This window comes from Pinus tabuliformis, chromosome 9 (assembly GCF_031772625.1).
Source record: "Pinus tabuliformis cultivar Carrire ecotype Pingquan chromosome 9, CPIR1, whole genome shotgun sequence".
NCBI lineage: Eukaryota > Viridiplantae > Streptophyta > Pinopsida > Pinales > Pinaceae > Pinus > Pinus tabuliformis.
In genome coordinates, this window is record NC_142307.1 from 1,985,016,234 (window position 1) to 1,985,024,630 (window position 8,397).

The 8,397-nt window shown below is 38.5% G+C and overlaps 2 pseudogenes across 1 annotated transcript in view; one reads left to right on the plus strand and one right to left on the minus strand.

Annotated features, from left to right (window-relative positions):
* The window catches only part of LOC149156968 (cell number regulator 13 pseudogene), an 80,505-nt pseudogene extending 77,393 nt beyond the window's left edge, over window positions 1–3,112 (minus strand). The window contains exon 1 of the transcript XR_016263389.1: window positions 2,184–3,112. The product of XR_016263389.1 is annotated as a cell number regulator 13 pseudogene (transcript). The remainder of the gene's footprint in view (window positions 1–2,183) is intronic.
* On the plus strand, window positions 781–1,639 carry LOC149156970 (phenylalanine ammonia-lyase pseudogene; annotated as a pseudogene).
* Window positions 3,113–8,397: the final 5,285 nt, after the last annotated feature.

The window sequence follows — 8,397 nt, forward strand, 5'->3', positions numbered from 1 at the left end:
ACAAGCAGTGAAAGGTTCTCTAGTTGTACCCTTCCCCCCAAATCCAATGAGGGTGAATGCCAAGGCTGCTCCACCTCTAAATCCTTCCCATGATTGGAAAATATTTGGCCAAGAACTCAGCAAATCTACCGAAGCTGTTGTCACCAAAGTGGAAGACAGAGATCGTCATTATCAACCCGTTTTCCGTCCACCTTACGCCCATGCTGCTTCCTATGTAACAAACGAACAAAGGATACCTTATTCAACTGTCAATCAGAATGGGTTGCAATCACCGAACTGGAGCCATATCAGTAATGGTGAGGCTGGGGAGATTTATAATACGCGTTATCTGATAAAACCTAGCAGAATTTTGCCACTTGGTGTTGCCGGCCCTTCGCTTAATGCAGTAACTGCTCGACCATCCATTATGGAATCTGAGGAACACTCGGATGTGGAAGCCTCGGAGTGTAGGCCCGTGGTGGTTGAAGAGCGTAGACCAAGGAAAAGGGGAAGGAAACCAGCCAATGGAAGAGAAGAGCCCCTCAATCACGTGGAAGTAGAATGCCAAAGACGTGAGAAGCTTAACCAACGATTTTATGCATTGCGAGCAGTGGTGCCAAACATCTCAAAGATGGACAAAGCTTCATTATTAGGGGACGCAATTTCCTACATTCAAGAACTCTAGAGTTCCAGAGCAAGATGCAGAGACGGTAAGGAACTCGGTGCTCTGGAAGCGCTTTAGCAAATCGGAGTCGAGAAGCCCTTTGAGCTCCAGCCCAAGGAAGGATTAGCCATCGTTAACAGGACCTCGGTCGGAGCTGCTCTCGCTTCCATCGTTTGCTTCGATGCCAACATTATCTGCATTGCTGCAGAAGTTCTGTCCGCCATGTTCTGCGAAGTGATGCTCGGGAAACCAGAGTTCACAGACCCATTGACACACAGGCTGAAGCACCATCCTGCCCAAATGGAAGCCGCGGCCATAATGGAATATGTTCTGGATGGGAGCTCCTACATGAAAAATGCCGCCGAAAAGCACGAGATGAATCCCCTGCAGAAGCCGAAGCAGGATCGTTATGCTCTCAGAACCTCGCCACAGTGGCTCGGTCCCCAAATCGAAGTCATCAGATCTGCTACCCACATGATCCAGCGAGAGATTAACTCTGTCAATGACAACCCTGTAATTGACGTTGCTCGAGACAAAGCACTGCACGGCGGGAACTTCCAGGGGACCCCAATCGGTGTCTCCATGGACAACATGCGCCTCGCTCTCGCCGCAATCGGGAAGCTAATGTTCGCCCAATTCTCGGAGCTCGTCAACGATTACTACAACTGTGGCCTGCCTTCGAATCTCAGCGGTGGCCCCAACCCGAGCCTCGACTACGGCTTCAAGGGCACCGAGATAGCCATGGCTTCCTACACATCGGAGCTCCAATACCTCGCCAGCCTTGTCACCACCCACGTCCAGAGCGCCGAGCAGCACAACTAAGATGTCAATTCTCTGGGCCTCATCTTAGCCCGCAAATCAGTCGAGGCAATCGACATACTCAATCTCATGGTCTCCACGTATTTGCTCGCGCTCTGTCAGGCCGCGGATTTGCGACACCTGGAAGAAAACATGCTGAGCAGAAGTTTCACTTCCTGCGAGATCGTCTCGGGGTGAAGGACACGACTGCCTAGCCGTTGTCTTTTCTCTACTTTTGCATTATATTTTGAGGGGGGGTTTTCTTCCCACTGGGTTTTCCCTCTTTCCTCCTTTTTTATGCATTGTATATGGGTACCTAAAATGGCCGTGTTGCCGGGACTCATTCATTTTGCATCACACTCACCTAAGTTATGCTTAAGGGGGGGTGTTGGTGTACATGCACTTAGACTAGCTGTGTTGGTGTACATGCACCTATATTAGCTCCAGTTAACTTATTGATTGCATGTGGCACATGTACACATTAACATAAGATAAAGCACACTTAGCTTTAGTTAGCTTTAGTTATTGCATGTACAACTAAGCTTAACTTAGTTGCTTTTATGTATTTATTCTAAAACTAATATTGTAGAATCAATTTCATTCTTTTCTCAATTCTTGATCGCTTCCTTCCTTCTCTTGCAAGCTTGTTTATTGTTTTGCAGATCTAGATCTGTGTATCTCAAAAATCTTACAGACAGAAAGGAATATAAAAAATAAAGAAAAGAGGGTCCGAATACTTAACCCTAAGTCGCCGGATTTCCTTGAGGACCATGAGAGGGATAATCTTCAGATATTCATCAATTTCTGCTTGTGCTTGTTTCAATTCATGAGAGATAGACCATCCCTTTAGGAGCAATTTAAGATAGCATCTTTCCTGGCATTGCTTGACAAGAACATAAGACTTTTTCAGCACTTCTTCCAGCCGATTCAGCGGATTCCTGGTTTCTTGATATTCCATCATTTCTTTAATATTCAGTTCTTCCAGCAGATCCCCGATGTCTCTCACGTGCCGTGCGAATTGACGACACCTCCGTCTAAGTATTTGTGGATTGCTGGCAACCCTGATGATCAGAGCGATAATTTTGACGGCATCTAGTCCTGTCAGCTGCGCGGTGTTTGCTAGATCGCCCACAATCTCCGAATTCAATAGTGGGACCTCCATAATGAGATCCTTTCAATTTCTTTGTACTTAGTCTCTTAACCGATTGCCAAAGCCAAACATTTATGCGTAACCCTAACACAATTCACTGAATAAAACGCAGGTTCACAATTGTATTTAGTGAATGCAGTTAAATATCTCCCAATTTCAATGTACGCACTTGCCAGCTCTGACGCACTTATTTTAATGCCAACCCGTGGATCTGTTTCTGAGATCCACGGCTCGGCAACACAGCATCTTGCTCATTGACAAAAACATTCTACTTTCTCAATGAAATCGCACCCAACTTGTTTCTGAGATCCATGGGTCGCGGCTCGGCAACACAGCATCTTGCTCATTGACGAAAATATTCTACTTTCTCAATGAAATCGCACCCAACTTGTTTCTGAGATCCATGGGTCGGCTACATAGCGTCTTGCTCATTGACGAAAAGTTTTCTCTTGCAGAAAGAAATTCGCACCTATGGTGCTCTACTACAAATTCCTTTGAATTAAATAAAAGAAATTAAAAGGCTATAACATGTTTGCTCCTCGGCCGCCCATGTTAAGTAACGTAATGCAGTTGTCTACCTTGATTGATTCCTTAGAATTGCACGTAGATATTGGGCCAGAGCTAAGAGGCATACCATTGGGCATTATATGTCTGGCTACATGCGCCCTCTTACATGCGCCCTCTTAACACACTGTGGTAATAGATAAATAAAAAATAAACCTGGCACGTGTGTTAAACAGTTATAGGAGACGCATATAGCTGGAAGCATTTAATGCTCCATGGTACCGTTAGCTCTTGTAGTATAAAATATAAAATAAAACAACAAAATGTAAAGGTGGTTTCAGAGAGACAAAGCATATCTTTTCATCTTTGGAGTATAAAACAATGATATTCATCATTCCATACTTAATTCTTATATAATATTTGAATGAAGAAGACATAAAGATCATGTCGTCTCCCCTTTTTTTTTTTTTAATATAGAAAAGACTAATATTCATCGTCAAATATTTAATCATAAGATTATATTCGAATAAAAGAGATAGCATCTGTTTTATTCATTTCAAAGAGGTAATCTCTTTGAAATGAATAAAACTGATGTTATCTCTTTTATTCGAATATAATCTTATAATTAAATATATTATTTATTTAAATAAACGTTAAAAAAACATTTTATTTTATTTTTTATATGAATTATATAATTTATAATCTTATTAGATTTTAAAATGTTTATAATTAAAAAATTAGATATAATATTTAATTTTTATTTATTTAATATTAAAAATAATATAATGTTATATTTTTACAATATATTATTTATATGTATTTTGGTTATATTGATTACAATAGTAATAATATAATATAATTTAATGTTTATGAAATGGAGTTGAGAATTGTCTTTACTTTCAATTTCTTTAATTTAACTTAATTTTGGAAAGTGACTTATTTTGTTATTTTTCTTATTGCTAAATTTCTTTTTGGATCATACTCCCTCAAAATCATTAAAAGTTGGAGACTGGAAAGCTTCATGAATCTCATCCATAGATTGACTAATTGATTCATAGATTGATTAGCAACCTAAGGTTGTGCTACACTCTTTATGTTTAGGCACTTTTCTTGGTCTTCCTTCCCCCTTTCTCTTTAAAACATGAATGCCAAGAAATAGTAGCTCAAAATATCAAGAATACTTCTCCATCATCATGATGTTGGTCTTCCTTTCCCCTTCATCTTTAAAACATGAATGCCAAGAAATAGTATCTCAAAATATCAAGAATACTTCTCTATCATCATGACGCTACTATTCCATGTAGTGTTCTCTAATCTATGTTTCTCTAACCAATCCTCATGGTCAAAGTTTTCATAGAATCCCTTTTAATTTTGCGAGTTCTTGACTCTCTACTTTACGACCTTTGCTCTAGTTTTGAAAATAAATGCAAATATACTTAATTACAATACAAAAACAATTTATAAAAACATAACATATTAAATTTTTACAATTAATATTAACAAAATGGGTTAATAATTAAACAACTATAGAATTCATTAAATTGTAAATTACCATTATTTATATACGAAAATAAAATAAAACATTCTCATAAAATATTTTCTATTACATTTAAATGTAAATAATTAAAAAAATATAGAATTTAAATTAGCAGACCATTTATTTATAAATTGTTTTTTTAACACTAAAATAACTTTATCCATACATCATTCTCATAATGTTATATCGATTGTAGCAATTGTAGGAATTTACAGGGTAAGTTCCTCAGATAGAACACCAAAGGACACCGCTCACAAACAGATCACAGATCAATACACCAGTATTCTTGACATGGTTAAAACCCTCAAAGAGGGAAACAGTCCATGGCCTGAGGCAACGTGCCTACTTTAGGCAATTTATTAATAAAAGAATGAAAATTTACATAAGATTCTCTCATGAATGGTTACCCTACAAATGACCCTCCATGCTCTTTAAATAGAGATCATGGACAAATTGGGTGTTAAGCCACGGATCAAGTGTTGGCAATACCGATGAGAGAATGAACTGTTGGATCACTTCATGTCTAGAACATATCATGACCATCAGATTGTAAGTTACAAATTTACACAGTAAAGAAACACACTTTACCTAACCCTACACTAAACCAAATTATACTTAACTATTTCCTATGTGTCGGAATATCCTAACATCCCCCCTTAAGAAAAAATTGGGATAGGATTGAAGGATGTACAAATATGACACAATAGTAGAAGGAAGGAGGCATTAGATCCTATCCCCCCTTAGTGACAACTTCCTGAACTCCAACCGTAAATCGAAGTTTAGTAAACTTCGCCTCTGTGAGAGCCTTTGTAAAGATGTTTGCAACCTGATCATCAATTGAACAATATTGCACTTCAAGAACATGGTCATGAATGAGCTTTCTAATGAAGTGCATGTGTAGTTCAATGTGTTTGTTGCGCTGATATTGGACTGGATCTTTGCATAGTTGAATGGCACTTTGATTATCACACCAAAGTGTAGTCGGATGCTGCTGCTGAAAACCAAACTCTGACAGGATCTGACAAAGCCACAAGGCTTCCTTACGAGCTTCTACGGCACCACGATACTCTGCTTCTGCTGAAGAAAGAGAAATGGCACGTTGTTTCTTGCAATCCCATGTAATAGGTCCAAAACCAAGAGTGAAGACATAACCTGCAGTAGACTTCCGATCATCAAGGTCACTAGCCCAATTGGAATGAGTGAAACCAACCAATAGAGGAGATGCTTCTGCACTGTAATGAATCCCTAACTGAATTGTACCTCAAACACAATGAAGTATTCTTTTACATGCTTTCGAATGACTTTCATGTGGGTTTTTCATAAACCGAGCAATAAGGCCAACAACAAAGGAAAGGTCATGACGGGTATGGATTAGATACAAAAGTTTTCCTACAAGCTGACAGTATAAGGTAGCATCAACTTCAGGGGAAGTACAAGTGACTGAATGTTTGGCTTTGGACTGAAAGGGAGAAGGGGCTGGATTACAGTCTTCTATGTGAAAGTGGCATAGAAGATCACAAGCATGCTTGGACTGGGAAAGGGAAATACCTTCCTTAGATTGCGAGACTTGAAGACCAAGAAAATAATGCAAGTGTCCTAAGTCTGTCATTTCAAACTGATTTTTAAGGCTAGACTTCACTTGGTTTATAAGGTTAGGATCACTACTAGTAAGGATAAGATCATCAATATAAGGAACATGAATGATAAGATACTTACCCACTTTCTTTGTGTAGATAGTGTTGTTAGAATAACACCTAGAAAATCCAGTATCTAAAAGAAATCTATCCATTTTGGCATACCAAGCCCGAGGGGCTTACTTGAGACCATAAAGGGATTTCTTAAGTTGACATACAAGGCTAGATTTTGTTTGTATAAAGCCAGGAGGTTGTTCCATATAGATGTCTTCATGCAAGTCCCCATGCAAGAAGGCAGATTTAACATCCATCTAATGGACTTCCCATTTGAAAGAGGCAGCAAGGGAAAGAACAAGGCGGGTAGAGTTCATTTTGGCAACAGGGGAGAAGGTTTTAGTATATTCAATGCCTTCAACTTGTGATAAACCCTTAGCAACAAGACGAGCTTTATGTTTATCAACTTTTCCATCTGGTCCATACTTGGTTCTGTAAACCCATTTGCATCTAACAAGTTTGCGTCCCTTTGGAAGAGGAATAAGATCCCATGTATCATTTGCCAATAATGAACAATATTCTTCATTCATAGTTGCGTCCCAATCTGGATGGCCTGAAGCTTCTGCAAAGGTGTCAGGATCATAATTTGCTGAAGCTTGAGCCAGTAAAGAAGAGGCTTTATTGAATTGGGAACATGTATGTCGCTAATCTATAGGATCACCTGCAAGAGCACCTGTTGCATCCTGAGTAGCGTGGACCCATTTTGGAAGCTGAGGAGCTGAAGGAGGATCCTGAGAAGGTGGGGGAGGATTGTCATCCTCGATGTCATCATTTGAAGAAGAAATATTTTTAGAAGTAGAAGGGATAGAGAGAGGTGGCACATCCGCCGAACTAGGCTCGTAGGTCGATATATTTTCAACAAACTTTACATCTCTTCTAATGATACAATTTTTGGACTTAAGTGGAATAAGTCTATATCCTCTGACATCTTCAGAATATCCAACAAAAATACATTTTCTACTCTTAGGTTCTAAGGCATTATGTTTCTCATCAGGAATATGGGCCCATGCTTCACTTCCAAAAACATGAAAGTGACTTACATCTGGTTTAATTGAGCTCCATGCTTCTTCTGGAGTGATATTCTTTAAAACCTTAGTAGGAGTGCAATTTACTATGTAATTAACACAATTAATTACTTCTACCCAAAAATTAAGACTAAGTCCTTTAGATTGAAGCATATAATTAGCCATTCCCTTTAAGGTGCAATTCTTCCTTTCAGCTACACCATTTTGTTGTGGAGTATATGGAATAGTATGCTGCATTTGAATTCCATGCTCAGTGCAAAAGTTGATGAATTTGTTGTTAACATATTCTCTGCCATTATCAGATCTTAGCTTAAGAATTTGATGTCCATATTGTTTCTCAACAAAGGCCTTAAAGGCTAAGAACATGTTAAATACTTCACTCTTGAGTTTTAAGAAGTACACCCAAGTGTGTTTGGAGAAATCATCAATGAAAGTTAAGAAATACTTGTAGCTAGAGAATGAAGCAACTAGAAGTGGACCACATAAATCACTATGCACAAGCTGTAAAGGGGCTGAGGCATGCCAAGAGGCACGTTTTTCAAAACTATCCTGATGATGTTTTCTGAGTACACATCCAGAACAAATACCATCTCTGCAAGATACCATAGGAAGACCTGTCACCATATTTTCTTTACATAGAATTTGAAGGAAGTGATAGTTTAAGTGACCAAATCGCTCATGCCAAAATTTGCTCACTTCATCATTATGAGAAACAAATATCGAGGGAACTGTGGATGACCCAAAGTTGTTAAAATTATACAACCTTGTAGAATCATCAACAATGTCAGTAGCTAAAATCTGTCTAGGATCTCTTAGGTCCTTAATTACAACATCATGAGGTGAAAATTCAACGATTTTACCTTCACCTGAATGAGTTATCTTATATACAGATATAAGGTTGTAGGACAAGGTTGGAACACATAATACATCATTAAATTGACCATTGTCTAGATGAATATTTCCAGTCCTTACAACACTAAGAGATCTATCATCACCAACATATATATTTTTGGTGTTACAATCATTTAAATAAGAAAACATGGCTTTGTTTT